Consider the following 16,094-nt stretch of genomic DNA (forward strand, 5'->3'; position numbering starts at 1 on the left):
ATCGTCTGTTTTCCTGATCATCCATGCATTTTTCGTTTCAATTTATATGTTTTATTAAGCATTGGAGCTTTTTTAACCATTATCCATTTATATTTTAAAAAAAAAAAAACGAAACACGAACACGAGAACACGAACACATAATTTCATTTGAACAGTCGGATTTCACATTAAATTCTCAAATTTCGTAAGAAATTATTCACTGTTCCAAAATCCACTCCAAAAAAAATTCACGAAAAATTTTTACACTTTGCACTCACGTCTTCTCCTTATGGCATCCAAATCAGAAAGAAATATTGACACATTGTAACTCACACAACTCACACTGTAAATTTGACAGTTCAGTTCCGCCCCAAGCGTTAAAAAAGTAAACGACATTATGGCTGGTTCAAAAGAACGCTGTACGCGTTGCCAGTGTTCCGAATTACAACCAAACTTTACGAAACCCATTTTCAATACTTACTTAACAATGTGTGTAAGTTTGGTTTAATTCGGTGCAAAGACACGTCGGGTCCACGTTTTGGCATATATTTCGAGGCCCTAGTCATCAATAGGTATGAAAATTACCCCGTCTTAAAGCACTTATCAACAGCTTTCATTTGATATCCGTATTGTACATACACGACCAAAGGTTACCCGGGTCCACGTTTTGACCTTTATCTCGAGACCCCAGTCACGGAGCCGCATGAAAAATACTCTGTACTAAAGCATTCACCAACAGCTTCAATTTGATATCCATATTGTACAAACACATTCTAGGCTCCACGTTTTGGTCTCTATCTCGAGACCCTAGTCACGGAGCGGCATGAAAAATACTCTGAACTAAAGCATTCACCAACAGCTTCCATTTGATACCCATATTGTACATACACATCCGAAGGTTACCCGGGTCCACGTTTTGACCTTTATCTCGAGATTCCAGTCTCGGAGCCGCATGAAAAATACTCTGTACTAAAGCATTCACCAACAGCTTCAATTTGATATCCATATTGTACAAACACATTCTAGGCTCCACGTTTTGGTCTCTATCTCGAGACCCTAGTCACGGAGCGGCATGAAAAATACTCTGAACTAAAGCATTCACTAACAGCTTCCATTTGATACCCATATTGTACATACACATCCGAAGGTTACCCGGGTCCTCGTTTTGACCTATATCTCGAGCCCTATCCATCAATAGGCATCCAAACTATACGTAAACCATCTTCAATACCTACTTAACAATGTGTGTAAGTTTGGTTTAATTCGGTGCAAAGACACGGCCGGTTAGCGAACACACACAAAAAGTTGACTTTATTTTATATATTGTATAAGATTTTTCTTAATAATTCGATTGAAAATACATTTAATTAAAAATATGAATTGCAACAATTTTAACTTTTGGTTGATATATTTAAATAAGGTTATGCCAAAAGCAAGTTGCGCCTTGTGTCATAAAACATGGACTCAAGAAGCAATCAAGATGTTCCACGTTCCAACGAACGTAATGAAAAAAAAAATGTGGGCGAAATCGTGCGGCGTTGATTTAAACCCATATTCCAAAATTTGCTCTTTGCATTTTTCAACTATGGACTATATATGTGGTTCAGATGCAAAAAGGGTTAGGTTATCAGGAGATGCGTTACCGATAGTAATGGAAACCCTATCTGAATGGGATGAAACTCAAATAACTGCTTCCAAATTTGTCGATGCCTCGACCCAAACCGAGTAAATATTAATTATGTATATAATATGTAGATTGTCGTGTGGCAGATCTTTAAATCGAAATTGAAGAATTGCGAGTCAAAGAGTTCGGAAAACTTAAAACTAACTTATCATTAATTTTTACGAAGGGACAAATCCGAAAATTTTAAGATCCGCAAACGAACGTCTACTGGTCATGGCAAGACATTTTCTCCGCGATTGCTCTTCACGCAGCTGGGCCAAGGGCCTATGTCCACTTGTGTAAAAATGGTTTTCCGTACCCTTGCGAATCCACGATTCGAAAATGGTTGCAAAAGATGAAAATTGATGATGGAGTACTGAATTTCTCCTTGAATGTCTTGCAAGCCGCGAGGGGCATACCCGTCGCAGATAGACTCTGCATAATGTGCTTCGACGAAATGAAAGTGCAATCCGTTTATGAATACGACCAGTCAAGCGACACTATTCGCAAACCGTGCAACTACATTCAATTAGCCATTGTACGTGGACTTAAGTCTTCATGGAAGCAGCCGGTGCGTAGATACTAATGCAAACATGCGAAAAAAGTTGGAAAAAAAATGTTTAAAAACAATGCACTTGTTCCTATAATCCTTTTGTAAAATTTTGATCAATCGGTCCGGAAAAATGGCTTGATGGATCAGGTTACAAATTTGCCCAAGCCCGTACAATAAAAAAAAAATTCGAAAATTTCTGTGTCGCCCTTTAACTGACGATTATAAAATAAGCGTTAAATAAAAAAAATTTTGCTTAAAGATCTTAAAACTAGAAGTTTAAAGCTTCTAAATGATTTTTGTCGGAACTCCGTGCGCCCATTTTTCATCGAGATACAGCTTTTCAAAAATGACTAAGAAATTTAAGAAATTTTACTGCTCCCTTAATTTTTGTGTGAAATGTAATTGAGCACTTTTTTGTATTATGTAGTAAATGTTTGATAAATGTATTTATCAACATGATTTAATTATAGCACGCAATACGGAAAGCTTCGCTTCTCGTGGAAACGTAGAGACGGATGAAACCGAGTGGCTTCGCCTCAATGACGTTTCAACGGAACGCTTAAAGACTTTCCTTAGTGATGATGAGGTGGTTTCTGAGGAATTAATGTTTTCCACTGAGCTGGCATTTCCTAATGAAGTAGGACAAAAAAAAAATTTTAATGGTTTGCACGAAGACGCCTTAGAATATATAGCAGGCTACATCGTACGTAAACTAGGCTTAACGGAGCATGTTTCCAAAGAGCCTACGTTAACATGGATCGACGAATTATCGAAGGGTGCTTTAACAAAGCCAACAACAAATTTCCTAAATTTGATAAAACAGATGGAATCTGTATTTCGTAACTTGAATGGCGACAAAATTTCGAATATTCCAAATTATTTGGAGAAACTTTTAAAACTGTCCTCACACATAAGTGCCAGCATGGACATAAAAAAACTTTTTTTCAAAATGCGTGTGTATTAAAGAATAAAAAAACTTAACAAGTCATTAAGAAAATAGGAGCCCAGGTGAATAGCAGTGCATAATTTAACATATAAAAGATGCTAAAAGTCATTATTTATTTTAGGAATAAAAGTTTGTGAAAACAGTTGTGAAACGTACATTTACGTTCGTATAGATGAGTTTTGTGCGTCGTTTTCCTTTTAATAATTCGCAACCAACATAGTTCGTTATACATTTGGGAGAATCAATGAACAATTTGGGAAGTTATTACTTGACTTACATCGTACACGTAAGTTTTATAAAATAGTTTATTCAATATCCTTTATTATTTCGATATTATGATTTTTATAGATGACTTCTGTGCCTCATTTTCTTTTTAATAATTCGCAACCAACGAAATTAAAAAAAAAATAGTTTAAAAAAACTAAAAAACACGCTTTTATTGCTAATCGAACTAAAAAGTGGAAAATAAATTTTAATGACAAAGGGACCTATAATGAAGTAATAGCAAATCGAACGATCAGTCATAGTCAACTACCTCAGAACAGAATTATAACAAAAATTAAGATACAAATAGAGTAATTCAAATTAGAGTTAAAAGCGTGGGGTGGATTTTGCTTCACTTTCATAACCCTCTGAACATAGGTAGTTGCCAATAGAATGATTGTAATATTTACTATATCAAGCATCCCACGCTTTTTTATTTTTAATTTCTCCCGATCTAAAGCATTCAAAAGGAATGTAATGATGCAATTTTGTTTTAAGTCTAATTATTGTAACAGTCTAACAAATGTAAAAAAAAAAATATTTTCAGTACATAGTTACTTTAAAAGTTATTCACGAAAAACCACAAAAATGCACAGACAAAAGTGTACATACGTTATATTAGGACACTTATTTTGCTCTTCTTTTCTGCGAATACTTAACTGTAAAGTACCGTTTACTTTATTTTGTGGTGCTACTTTGCATTCTTCTTAAAATGTATGGCATTTTGTCTTTTGAAAAAGTGTACGATCGGAATAATGTCGCTCCGCAAAGAAATCTCTACTGATTTGAGAAAATTAGTTATTGAGTACAGAAGTAATAAGACATCCTTTGGTTAAATAGCTGATTTATTGCATTTAAGCAAATCTACGGTACAAACTATTTTTAAAAACTTTGAAACAACCAATTCTCTGGAGATTACGCCGCGTAGTGGCCGGCCCAAGAAGCTCAACCGGAGAGATGTATTCTTTATTCGCAAAGCAGTGAAACAGAATCCGAAAATACATGCTACTGATTTGGCCCAGGAGGTAGCCGAGAGGTATCAAGTTGTTGTCCACCCACGTACAATAAGCAGGACTCTTAATAATGAAGGTAACAACTGCAGAACTCCTCGCAAGAAGCTCCTTATAAGCGCGAAAAACTGAAAGCTTCGTATGGAGTTTGCAAAAAAGCACCTTATAAGGGAATAGAATTTTGGAAACTAGTTTTATTCACTGATGAGTCCAAATACAACATATTTGGATACGACGGAAAAGCCAAAGTTTGGAGAAAACTAAACACTGCCATGGATCCTAGGAATTTGATTCCGACTGTAAAGCATGGTGGTGGCAGAGTCATGGTTTGGGGAGCAGTTGCAGCCACAGGAGCTGGAAACCTCGTTTTCATTGAAGGAAATATGGATCGCTTCTAATACAAGCACATTTTGGAACAAAACCTGATGCCATCCGTGGACAAACGAGATCTTCCAGCAAGATAATGACCTGAAGCATTCTGCGCAAATCGTCAAGGACTAGCTTCTGTATTACATTTTATAATAAGTAATAAGAGGACAAAACGTTCATGGACACACGCTTTTTTCTGTAAAATGAATCCCCATTTAATAATATTTGACAAAAATTTTATTAGAATTATGTTTACAGACCTGTTTTCTTTCCCGGCATCCATTTCATTTAGTTTTTATTTTGATGTTTCTCCTTACATTCGTAATAATAATTATCGATAACACAGAAAACACAGGGTTGTATGCCAAAAAATATCGTTATTATCTAGGATTATTTTATAAACTCAGATTTTGGGAGACAAATTTTGTATGGGAAATAGCGCTTTTTAATTACAGATTTTGAGTTAAGCGCGAAAATGTATATCATCTACTTACATATATGTGAACGTATTATAAGACACATTTAGTAGAAACGGTAGATGTTGGGGTTAAATACGCATAAAAGACGGATTTCATTAGAAATAAAGATTTTTCATTTTACAACCAAATTCACCTTACTTTTTGCCCACAGGTAAAAAAAGAAAATATTAATCCTGGCAACCCTAATAAGGATAATGGAAAACTTGTATCAAATTATTGCATTGTCATCGGTCTTTGATAGGTGTGCAAAATTCCAAGTCGATCAGATTTTTAGAAGCCAATGAACATTAAGCTCAAAGATTCCGTTACATACATACATACATACAACCCGAGCTAATAAAAGTGTGTTAAAAAATAACCTTGATTTTCGGAATCAGACGGTGATTTTACATAGGAATTTCATAACGGCGTCTCTGGTGCATTTTGGCTGTAAACCAGGGTAATTCGCGTAAAAATACATTCAATTAAAAATATGGCTTGTAACAATTTTCAACTTTTGGTTGAAATATTTAAATAAGATTATGCATTAAGATTTTGTAGTCAGTATAAAAACACTAATAAAACATGAAATAAAATAAAAAACTCGATCCGCATTATAAGTAACTAGCAAACCCGGCCCGCTTCGCTGGGCACACTAAAATAGAATAGATATGGTTTAGAACAGAAAAGATATGGTTTTCATATTTTTTATTTCTTTATTATTTATTCAAGCGCTTTGGCATAAACAATATTTTTTGTTTTTCTGTTTGTTTTTGAGTAAATATAAAATATAAATTGAAAATCAGGAAAAAAGAAGATTGTTTTTAAATTTCAAATCAACGCAAATGAATAACTAAGAAACAATCGTCTTTTTTCCTGATCATCCATGCATTTTTCGTTTCAATTTATATGTTTTATTAAGCATTGGAGCTTTTTTAACCATTATCCATTTATATTTAAAAAAAAAAAACGAAACACGAACACGAGAACACGAACACATAATTTCATTTGAACAGTCGGATTTCACATTAAATTCTCAAATTTCGTAAGAAATTATTCACTGTTCCAAAATCCACTCCAAAAAAATTCACGAAAAATTTTTACACTTTGCACTCACGTCTTCTCCTTATGGCATCCAAATCAGAAAGAAATATTGACACATTGTAACTCACACAACTCACACTGTAAATTTGACAGTTCAGTTCCGCCCCAAGCGTTAAAAAAGTAAACGACATTATGGCTGGTTCAAAAGAACGCTGTACGCGTTGCCAGTGTTCCGAATTACAACCAAACTTTACGAAACCCATTTTCAATACTTACTTAACAATGTGTGTAAGTTTGGTTCAATTCGGTGCAAAGACACGTCGGGTCCACGTTTTGGCATATATTTCGAGACCCTAGTCATCAATAGGTATGAAAATTACCCCGTCTTAAAGCACTTATCAACAGCTTTCATTTGATACCCATATTGTACATACACGACCAAAGGTTACCCGGGTCCACGTTTTGACCTTTATCTCGAGACCCCAGTCACGGAGCCGCATGAAAAATACTCTGTACTAAAGCATTCACCAACAGCTTCAATTTGATATCCATATTGTACAAACACATTCTAGGCTCCACGTTTTGGTCTCTATCTCGAGACCCTAGTCACGGAGCGGCATGAAAAATACTCTGAACTAAAGCATTCACCAACAGCTTCCATTTGATACCCATATTGTACATACACATCCGAAGGTTACCCGGGTCCACGTTTTGACCTATATCTCGAGACCCCAGTCTCGGAGCGGCATGAAAAATAATCTGTACTAAAGCATTCACCAACAGCTTCAATTTGATATCCATATTGTACAAACACATTCTAGGCTCCACGTTTTGGTCTCTATCTCGAGACCCTAGTCACGGAGCGGCATGAAAAATACTCTGAACTAAAGCATTCACCAACAGCTTCCATTTGATACCCATATTGTACATACACATCCGAAGGTTACCCGGGTCCACGTTTTGACCTATATCTCGAGCCCTATCCATCAATAGGCATCCAAACTATACGTAAACCATCTTCAATACCTACTTAACAATGTGTGTAATGTGGCCGGTTAGCGAACACACACAAAAAGTTGACTTTATTTTATATATTGTATAAGATTTTTCTTAATAATTCGATTGAAAATACATTTAATTAAAAATATGAATTGCAACAATTTTAACTTTTGGTTGATATATTTAAATAAGGTTATGCCAAAAGCAAGTTGCGCCTTGTGTCATAAAACATGGACTCAAGAAGCAATCAAGATGTTCCACGTTCCAACGAACGTAATGAAAAAAAAAATGTGGGCGAAATCGTGCGGCGTTGATTTAAACCCATATTCCAAAATTTGCTCTTTGCATTTTTCAACTATGGACTATATATGTGGTTCAGATGCAAAAAGGGTTAGGTTATCAGGAGATGCGTTACCGATAGTAATGGAAACCCTATCTGAATGGGATGAAACTCAAATAACTGCTTCCAAATTTGTCGATGCCTCGACCCAAACCGAGTAAATATTAATTATGTATATAATGTAAATATGTATATAATATGTAGATTGTCGTGTGGCAGATCTTTAAATCGAAATTGAAGAATTGCGAGTCAAAGAGTTCGGAAAACTTAAAACAAACTTGTCATTAATTTTTACGAAGGGACAAATCCGAAAAATTTAAGATCCGCAAACGAACGTCTACTGGTCATGGCAAGACATTTTCTCCGCGATTGCTCTTCACGCAGCTGGGCCAAGGGCCTATGTCCACTTGTGTAAAAATGGTTTTCCGTACCCTTGCGAATCCACGATTCGAAAATGGTTGCAAAAGATGAAAATTGATGATGGAGTACTGAATTTCTCCTTGAATGTCTTGCAAGCCGCGAGGGGCATACCCGTCGCAGATAGACTCTGCATAATGTGCTTCGACGAAATGAAAGTGCAATCCGTTTATGAATACGACCAGTCAAGCGACACTATTCGCAAACCGTGCAACTACATTCAATTAGCCATTGTACGTGGACTTAAGTCTTCATGGAAGCAGCCGGTGCGTAGATACTAATGCAAACATGCGAAAAAAGTTGGAAAAAAAATGTTTAAAAACAATGCACTTGTTCCTATAATCCTTTTGTAAAATTTTGATCAATCGGTCCGGAAAAATGGCTTGATGGATCAGGTTACAAATTTGCCCAAGCCCGTACAATAAAAAAAAAATTCGAAAATTTCTGTGTCGCCCTTTAACTGACGATTATAAAATAAGCGTTAAATAAAAAAAATTTTGCTTAAAGATCTTAAAACTAGAAGTTTAAAGCTTCTAAATGATTTTTGTCGGAACTCCGTGCGCCCATTTTTCATCGAGATACAGCTTTTCAAAAATGACTAAGAAATTTAAGAAATTTTACTGCTCCCTTAATTTTTGTGTGAAATGTAATTGAGCACTTTTTTGTATTATGTAGTAAATGTTTGATAAATGTATTTATCAACATGATTTAATTATAGCACGCAATACGGAAAGCTTCGCTTCTCGTGGAAACGTAGAGACGGATGAAACCGAGTGGCTTCGCCTCAATGACGTTTCAACGGAACGCTTAAAGACTTTCCTTAGTGATGATGAGGTGGTTTCTGAGGAATTAATGTTTTCCACTGAGCTGGCATTTCCTAATGAAGTAGGACAAAAAGAAAATTTTAATGGTTTGCACGAAGACGCCTTAGAATATATAGCAGGCTACATCGTACGTAAACTAGGCTTAACGGAGCATGTTTCCAAAGAGCCTACGTTAACATGGATCGACGAATTATCGAAGGGTGCTTTAACAAAGCCAACAACAAATTTCCTAAATTTGATAAAACAGATGGAATCTGTATTTCGTAACTTGAATGGCGACAAAATTTCGAATATTCCAAATTATTTGGAGAAACTTTTAAAACTGTCCTCACACATAAGTGCCAGCATGGACATAAAAAAACTTTTTTTCAAAATGCGTGTGTATTAAAGAATAAAAAAACTTAACAAGTCATTAAGAAAATAGGAGCCCAGGTGAATAGCAGTGCATAATTTAACATATAAAAGATGCTAAAAGTCATTATTTATTTTAGGAATAAAAGTTTGTGAAAACAGTTGTGAAACGTACATTTACGTTCGTATAGATGAGTTTTGTGCGTCGTTTTCCTTTTAATAATTCGCAACCAACAATGTTCGTTATACATTTGGGAGAATCAATGAACAATTTGGGAAGTTATTACTTGACTTACATCGTACACGTAAGTTTTATAAAATAGTTTATTCAATATCCTTTATTATTTCGATATTATGATTTTTATAGATGACTTCTGTGCCTCATTTTCTTTTTAATAATTCGCAACCAACGAAATTAAAAAAAAAATAGTTTAAAAAAACTAAAAAACACGCTTTTATTGCTAATCGAACTAAAAAGTGGAAAATAAATTTTAATGACAAAGGGACCTATAATGAAGTAATAGCAAATCGAACGATCAGTCATAGTCAACTACCTCAGAACAGAATTATAACAAAAATTAAGATACAAATAGAGTAATTCAAATTAGAGTTAAAAGCGTGGGGTGGATTTTGCTTCACTTTCATAACCCTCTGAACATAGGTAGTTGCCAATAGAATGATTGTAATATTTACTATATCAAGCATCCCACGCTTTTAACTCTAATTTGAATTACTCTATTTGTATCTTAATTTTTGTTATAATTCTGTTCTGAGGTAGTTGACTATGACTGATCGTTCGATTTGCTATTACTTCATTATAGGTCCCTTTGTCATTAAAATTTATTTTCTACTTTTTAGTTCGATTAGCAATAAAAGCGTGTTTCTTAGTTTTTTTTTAACTATTTTTTATTTTTAATTTCTCCCGATCTAAAGCATTCAAAAGGAATGTAATGATGCAATTTTGTTTTAAGTCTCATTATTGTAACAGTCTAACAATTGTAAAAAAAAAATTATTTTCAGTTGTTACTTTAAAAGTTATTCACGAAAAACCACAAAAATGCACAGACAAAAGTGCGTTCCAGCAAGATAATGACCTGAAGCATTCTGCGCAAATCGTCAAGGACTAGCTTCTGTATTACATTTTATAATAAGTAATAAGAGGACAAAACGTTCACGGACACACGCTTTTTTCTGTAAAATGAGTCCCCATTTAATAATATTTGACAAAAATTTTATTAGAATTATGTTTACAGACCTGTTTTCTTTCCCGGCATCCATTTCATTTAGTTTTTATTTTGATGTTTCTTACATTCGTAATAATAATTATCGATAACACAGAAAACACAGGGTTGTATGCCAAAAAATATCGTTATTATCTAGGATTATTTTATAAACTCAGATTTTGGGAGACAAATTTTGTATGGGAAATAGCGCTTTTTAATTACAGATTTTGAGTTAAGCGCGAAAATGTATATCATCTACTTACATATATGTGAACGTATTATAAGACACATTTAGTAGAAACGGTAGATGTTGGGGTTAAATACGCATAAAAGACGGATTTCATTAGAAATAAAGATTTTTCATTTTACAACCAAATTCACCTTACTTATTGCCCACAGGTAAAAAAAGAAAATATTAATCCTGGCAACCCTAATAAGGATAATGGAAAACTTGTATCAAATTATTGCATTGTCATCGGTCTTTGATAGGTGTGCAAAATTCCAAGTCGATCAGATTTTTAGAAGCCAATGAACATTAAGCTCAAAGATTCCCTTACATACATACATACATACAACCCGAGCTAATAAAAGTGTGTTAAAAAATAACCTTGATTTTCGGAATCAGACGGTGATTTTACATAGGAATTTCATAACGGCGTCTCTGGTGCATTTTGGCTGTAAACCAGTGTAATTCGCGTAAAAATACATTCAATTAAAAATATGGCTTGCAACAATTTTCAACTTTTGGTTGAAATATTTAAATAAGATTATGCATTAAGATTTTGTAGTCAGTATAAAAACACTAATAAAACATGAAATAAAATAAAAAACTCGATCCGCATTATAAGTAACTAGCAAACCCGGCCCGCTTCGCTGGGCACACTAAAATAGAATAGATATGGTTTAGAACAGAAAAGATATGGTTTTCATATTTTTTATTTCTTTATTCTTTATTCAAGCGCTTTGGCATAAACAATATTTTTTGTTTTTCTGTTTGTTTTTGAGTAAATATAAAATATAAATTGAAAATCAGGAAAAAAGAAGATTGTTTTTAAATTTCAAATCAACGCAAATGAATAACTAAGAAACAATCGTCTTTTTTCCTGATCATCCATGCATTTTTCGTTTCAATTTATATGTTTTATTAAGCATTGGAGCTTTTTTAACCATTATCCATTTATATTTTCAAAAAAAAAAAAAACGAAACACGAACACGAGAACACGAACACATAATTTCATTTGAACAGTCGGATTTCACATTAAATTCTCAAATTTCGTAAATCCACTCCAAAAAACTTCACGAAAAATTTTTACACTTTGCACTCACGTCTTCTCCTTATGGCATCCAAATCAGAAAGAAATATTGACACATTGTAACTCACACAACTCACACTGTAAATTTGACAGTTCAGTTCCGCCCCAAGCGTTAAAAAAGTAAACGACATTATGGCTGGTTCAAAAGAACGCTGTACGCGTTGCCAGTGTTCCGAATTACAACCAAACTTTACGAAACCCATTTTCAATACTTACTTAACAATGTGTGTAAGTTTGGTTTAATTCGGTGCAAAGACTCGTCGGGTCCACGTTTTGGCATATATTTCGAGACCCTAGTCATCAATAGGTATGAAAATTACCCCGTCTTAAAGCACTTATCAACAGCTTTCATTTGATACCCATATTGTACATACACGACCAAAGGTTACCCGGGTCCACGTTTTGACCTTTATCTCGAGACCCCAGTCACGGAGCCGCATGAAAAATACTCTGTACTAAAGCATTCACCAACAGCTTCAATTTGATATCCATATTGTACAAACACATTCTAGGCTCCACGTTTTGGTCTCTATCTCGAGACCCTAGTCACGGAGCGGCATGAAAAATACTCTGAACTAAAGCATTCACCAACAGCTTCCATTTGATACCCATATTGTACATACACATCCGAAGGTTACCCGGGTCCACGTTTTGACCTATATCTCGAGACCCCAGTCTCGGAGCGGCATGAAAAATAATCTGTACTAAAGCATTCACCAACAGCTTCAATTTGATATCCATATTGTACAAACACATTCTAGGCTCCACGTTTTGGTCTCTATCTCGAGACCCTAGTCACGGAGCGGCATGAAAAATACTCTGAACTAAAGCATTCACCAACAGCTTCCATTTGATACCCATATTGTACATACACATCCGAAGGTTACCCGGGTCCTCGTTTTGACCTATATCTCGAGCCCTATCCATCAATAGGCATCCAAACTATACGTAAACCATCTTCAATACCTACTTAACAATGTGTGTAGGTTTGGTTTAATTCGGTGCAAAGACACGGCCGGTTAGCGAACACACACAAAAAGTTGACTTTATTTTATATATTGTATAAGATTTTTCTTAATAATTCGATTGAAAATACATTTAATTAAAAATATGAATTGCAACAATTTTAACTTTTGGTTGATATATTTAAATAAGGTTATGCCAAAAGCAAGTTGCGCCTTGTGTCATAAAACATGGACTCAAGAAGCAATCAAGATGTTCCACGTTCCAACGAACGTAATGAAAAAAAAAAAAATGTGGGCGAAATCGTGCGGCGTTGATTTAAACCCATATTCCAAAATTTGCTCTTTGCATTTTTCAACTATGGACTATATATGTGGTTCAGATGCAAAAAGGGTTAGGTTATCAGGAGATGCGTTACCGATAGTAATGGAAACCCTATCTGAATGGGATGAAACTCAAATAACTGCTTCCAAATTTGTCGATGCCTCGACCCAAACCGAATAAATATTAATTATGTATATAATGTAAATATGTATATAATATGTAGATTGTCGTGTGGTAGATCTTTAAATCGAAATTGAAGAATTGCGAGTCAAAGAGTTCGGAAAACTTAAAACAAACTTATCATTAATTTTTACGAAGGGACAAATCCGAAAAATTTAAGATCCGCAAACGAACGTCTACTGGTCATGGCAAGACATTTTCTCCGCGATTGCTCTTCACGCAGCTGGGCCAAGGGTCCATGTCCACTTGTGTAAAAATGGTTTTCCGTACCCTTGCGAATCCACAATTCGAAAATGGTTGCAAAAGATGAAAATTGATGATGGAGTACTGAATTTCTCCTTGAATGTCTTGCAAGCCGCGCGGGGCATACCCGTCGCAGATAGACTCTGCATAATGTGCTTCGACGAAATGAAAGTGCAATCCGTTTATGAATACGACCAGTCAAGCGACACTATTCGCAAACCGTGCAACTACATGCAATTAGCCATTGTACGTGGACTTAAGTCTTCATGGAAGCAGCCGGTGCGTAGATACTAATGCAAACATGCGAAAAAAGTTGGAAAAAAATGTTCAAAAACAATGCACTTGTTCCTATAATCCTTTTGTAAAATTTTGATCAATCGGTCCGGAAAAATGGCTTGATGGATCAGGTTACAAATTTACACGGACAAATTTGTCCAAGCCCGTACAATAAAAAAAAAATTCGAAAATTTCTGTGTCGCCTTTTAACTGACGATTACAAAATAAGCGTTAAATAAAAAAAAATTTTGCTTAAAGATCTTAAAACTAGAAGTTTAAAGCTTCTAAATGATTTTTGTCGGAACTCCGTGCGCCCATTTTTCATCGAGTTACAGCTTTTCAAAAATGACTAAGAAATTTAAGAAATTTTACTGCTCCCTTAATTTTTGTGTGAAATGTAATTGAGCACTTTTTTGTTTTATGTAGTAAATGTTTGATAAATGTATTTATCAACATGATTTAATTATAGCACGCAATACGGAAAGCTTCGCTTCTCGTGGAAACGTAGAGACGGATGAAACCGAGTGGCTTCGCCTCAATGACGTTTCAACGGAACGCTTAAAGACTTTCCTTAGTGATGATGAGGTGGTTTCTGAGGAATTAATGTTTTCCACTGAGCTGGCATTTCCTAATGAAGTAGGACAAAAAGAAAATTTTAATGGTTTGCACGAAGACGCCTTAGAATATATAGCAGGCTACATCGTACGTAAACTAGGCTTAACGGAGCATGTTTCCAAAGAGCCTACGTTAACATGGATCGACGAATTATCGAAGGGTGCTTTAACAAAGCCAACAACAAATTTCCTAAATTTGATAAAACAGATGGAATCTGTATTTCGTAACTTGAATGGCGACAAAATTTCGAATATTCCAAATTATTTGGAGAAACTTTTAAAACTGTCCTCACACATAAGTGCCAGCATGGACATAAAAAAACTTTTTTTCAAAATGCGTGTGTATTAAAGAATAAAAAAACTTAACAAGTCATTAAGAAAATAGGAGCCCAGGTGAATAGCAGTGCATAATTTAACATATAAAAGATGCTAAAAGTCATTATTTATTTTAGGAATAAAAGTTTGTGAAAACAGTTGTGAAACGTACATTTACGTTCGTATAGATGAGTTTTGTGCGTCGTTTTCCTTTTAATAATTTGCAACCAACATAGTTCGTTATACATTTGGGAGAATCAATGAACAATTTGGGAAGTTATTACTTGACTTACATCGTACACGTAAGTTTTATAAAATAGTTTATTCAATATCCTTTATTATTTCGATATTATGATTTTTATAGATGACTTCTGTGCCTCATTTTCTTTTTAATAATTCGCAACCAACGAAATTAAAAAAAAAAATAGTTTAAAAAAACTAAAAAACACGCTTTTATTGCTAATCGAACTAAAAAGTGGAAAATAAATTTTAATGACAAAGGGACCTATAATGAAGTAATAGCAAATCGAACGATCAGTCATAGTCAACTACCTCAGAACAGAATTATAACAAAAATTAAGATACAAATAGAGTAATTCAAATTAGAGTTAAAAGCGTGGGGTGGATTTTGCTTCACTTTCATAAGCCAATAGAATGATTGTAATATTTACTATATCAAGCATCCCACGCTTTTTTATTTTTAATTTCTCCCGATCTAAAGCATTCAAAAGGAATGTAATGATGCAATTTTGTTTTAAGTCTAATTATTGTAACAGTCTAACAAATGTAAAAAAAAAAATTTTTTCAGTACATAGTTACTTTAAAAGTTATTCACGAAAAACCACAAAAATGCACAGACAAAAGTGTACATACGTTATATTAGGACACTTATTTTGCTCTTCTTTTCTGCGAATACTTAACTGTAAAGTACCGTTTACTTTATTTTGTGGTGCTACTTTGCATTCTTCTTAAAATGTATGGCATTTTGTCTTTTGAAAAAGTGTACGATCGGAATAATGTCGCTCCGCAAAGAAATCTCTACTGATTTGAGAAAATTAGTTGTTGAGTACAGAAGTAATAAGACATCCTTTGGTTAAATAGCTGATTTATTGCATATAAGCAAATCTACGGTACAAACTATTTGTAAAAACTTTGAAACAACCAATTCTCTGGAGATTACGCCGCGTAGTGGCCGGCCCAAGAAGCTCAACCGGAGAGATGTATTCTTTATTCGCAAAGCAGTGAAACAGAATCCGAAAATACATGCTACTGATTTGGCCCAGGAGGTAGCCGAGAGGTATCAAATTGTTGTCCACCCACGTACAATAAGCAGGACTCTTAATAATGAAGGTAACAACTGCAGAACTCCTCGCAAGAAGCTCCTTATAAGCGCGAAAAACTGAAAGCTTCGTATGGAGTTTGCAA

The sequence above is a fragment of the Anastrepha ludens genome, chromosome X (genome assembly GCF_028408465.1).
Source record: "Anastrepha ludens isolate Willacy chromosome X, idAnaLude1.1, whole genome shotgun sequence".
Lineage (NCBI taxonomy): Eukaryota > Metazoa > Arthropoda > Insecta > Diptera > Tephritidae > Anastrepha > Anastrepha ludens.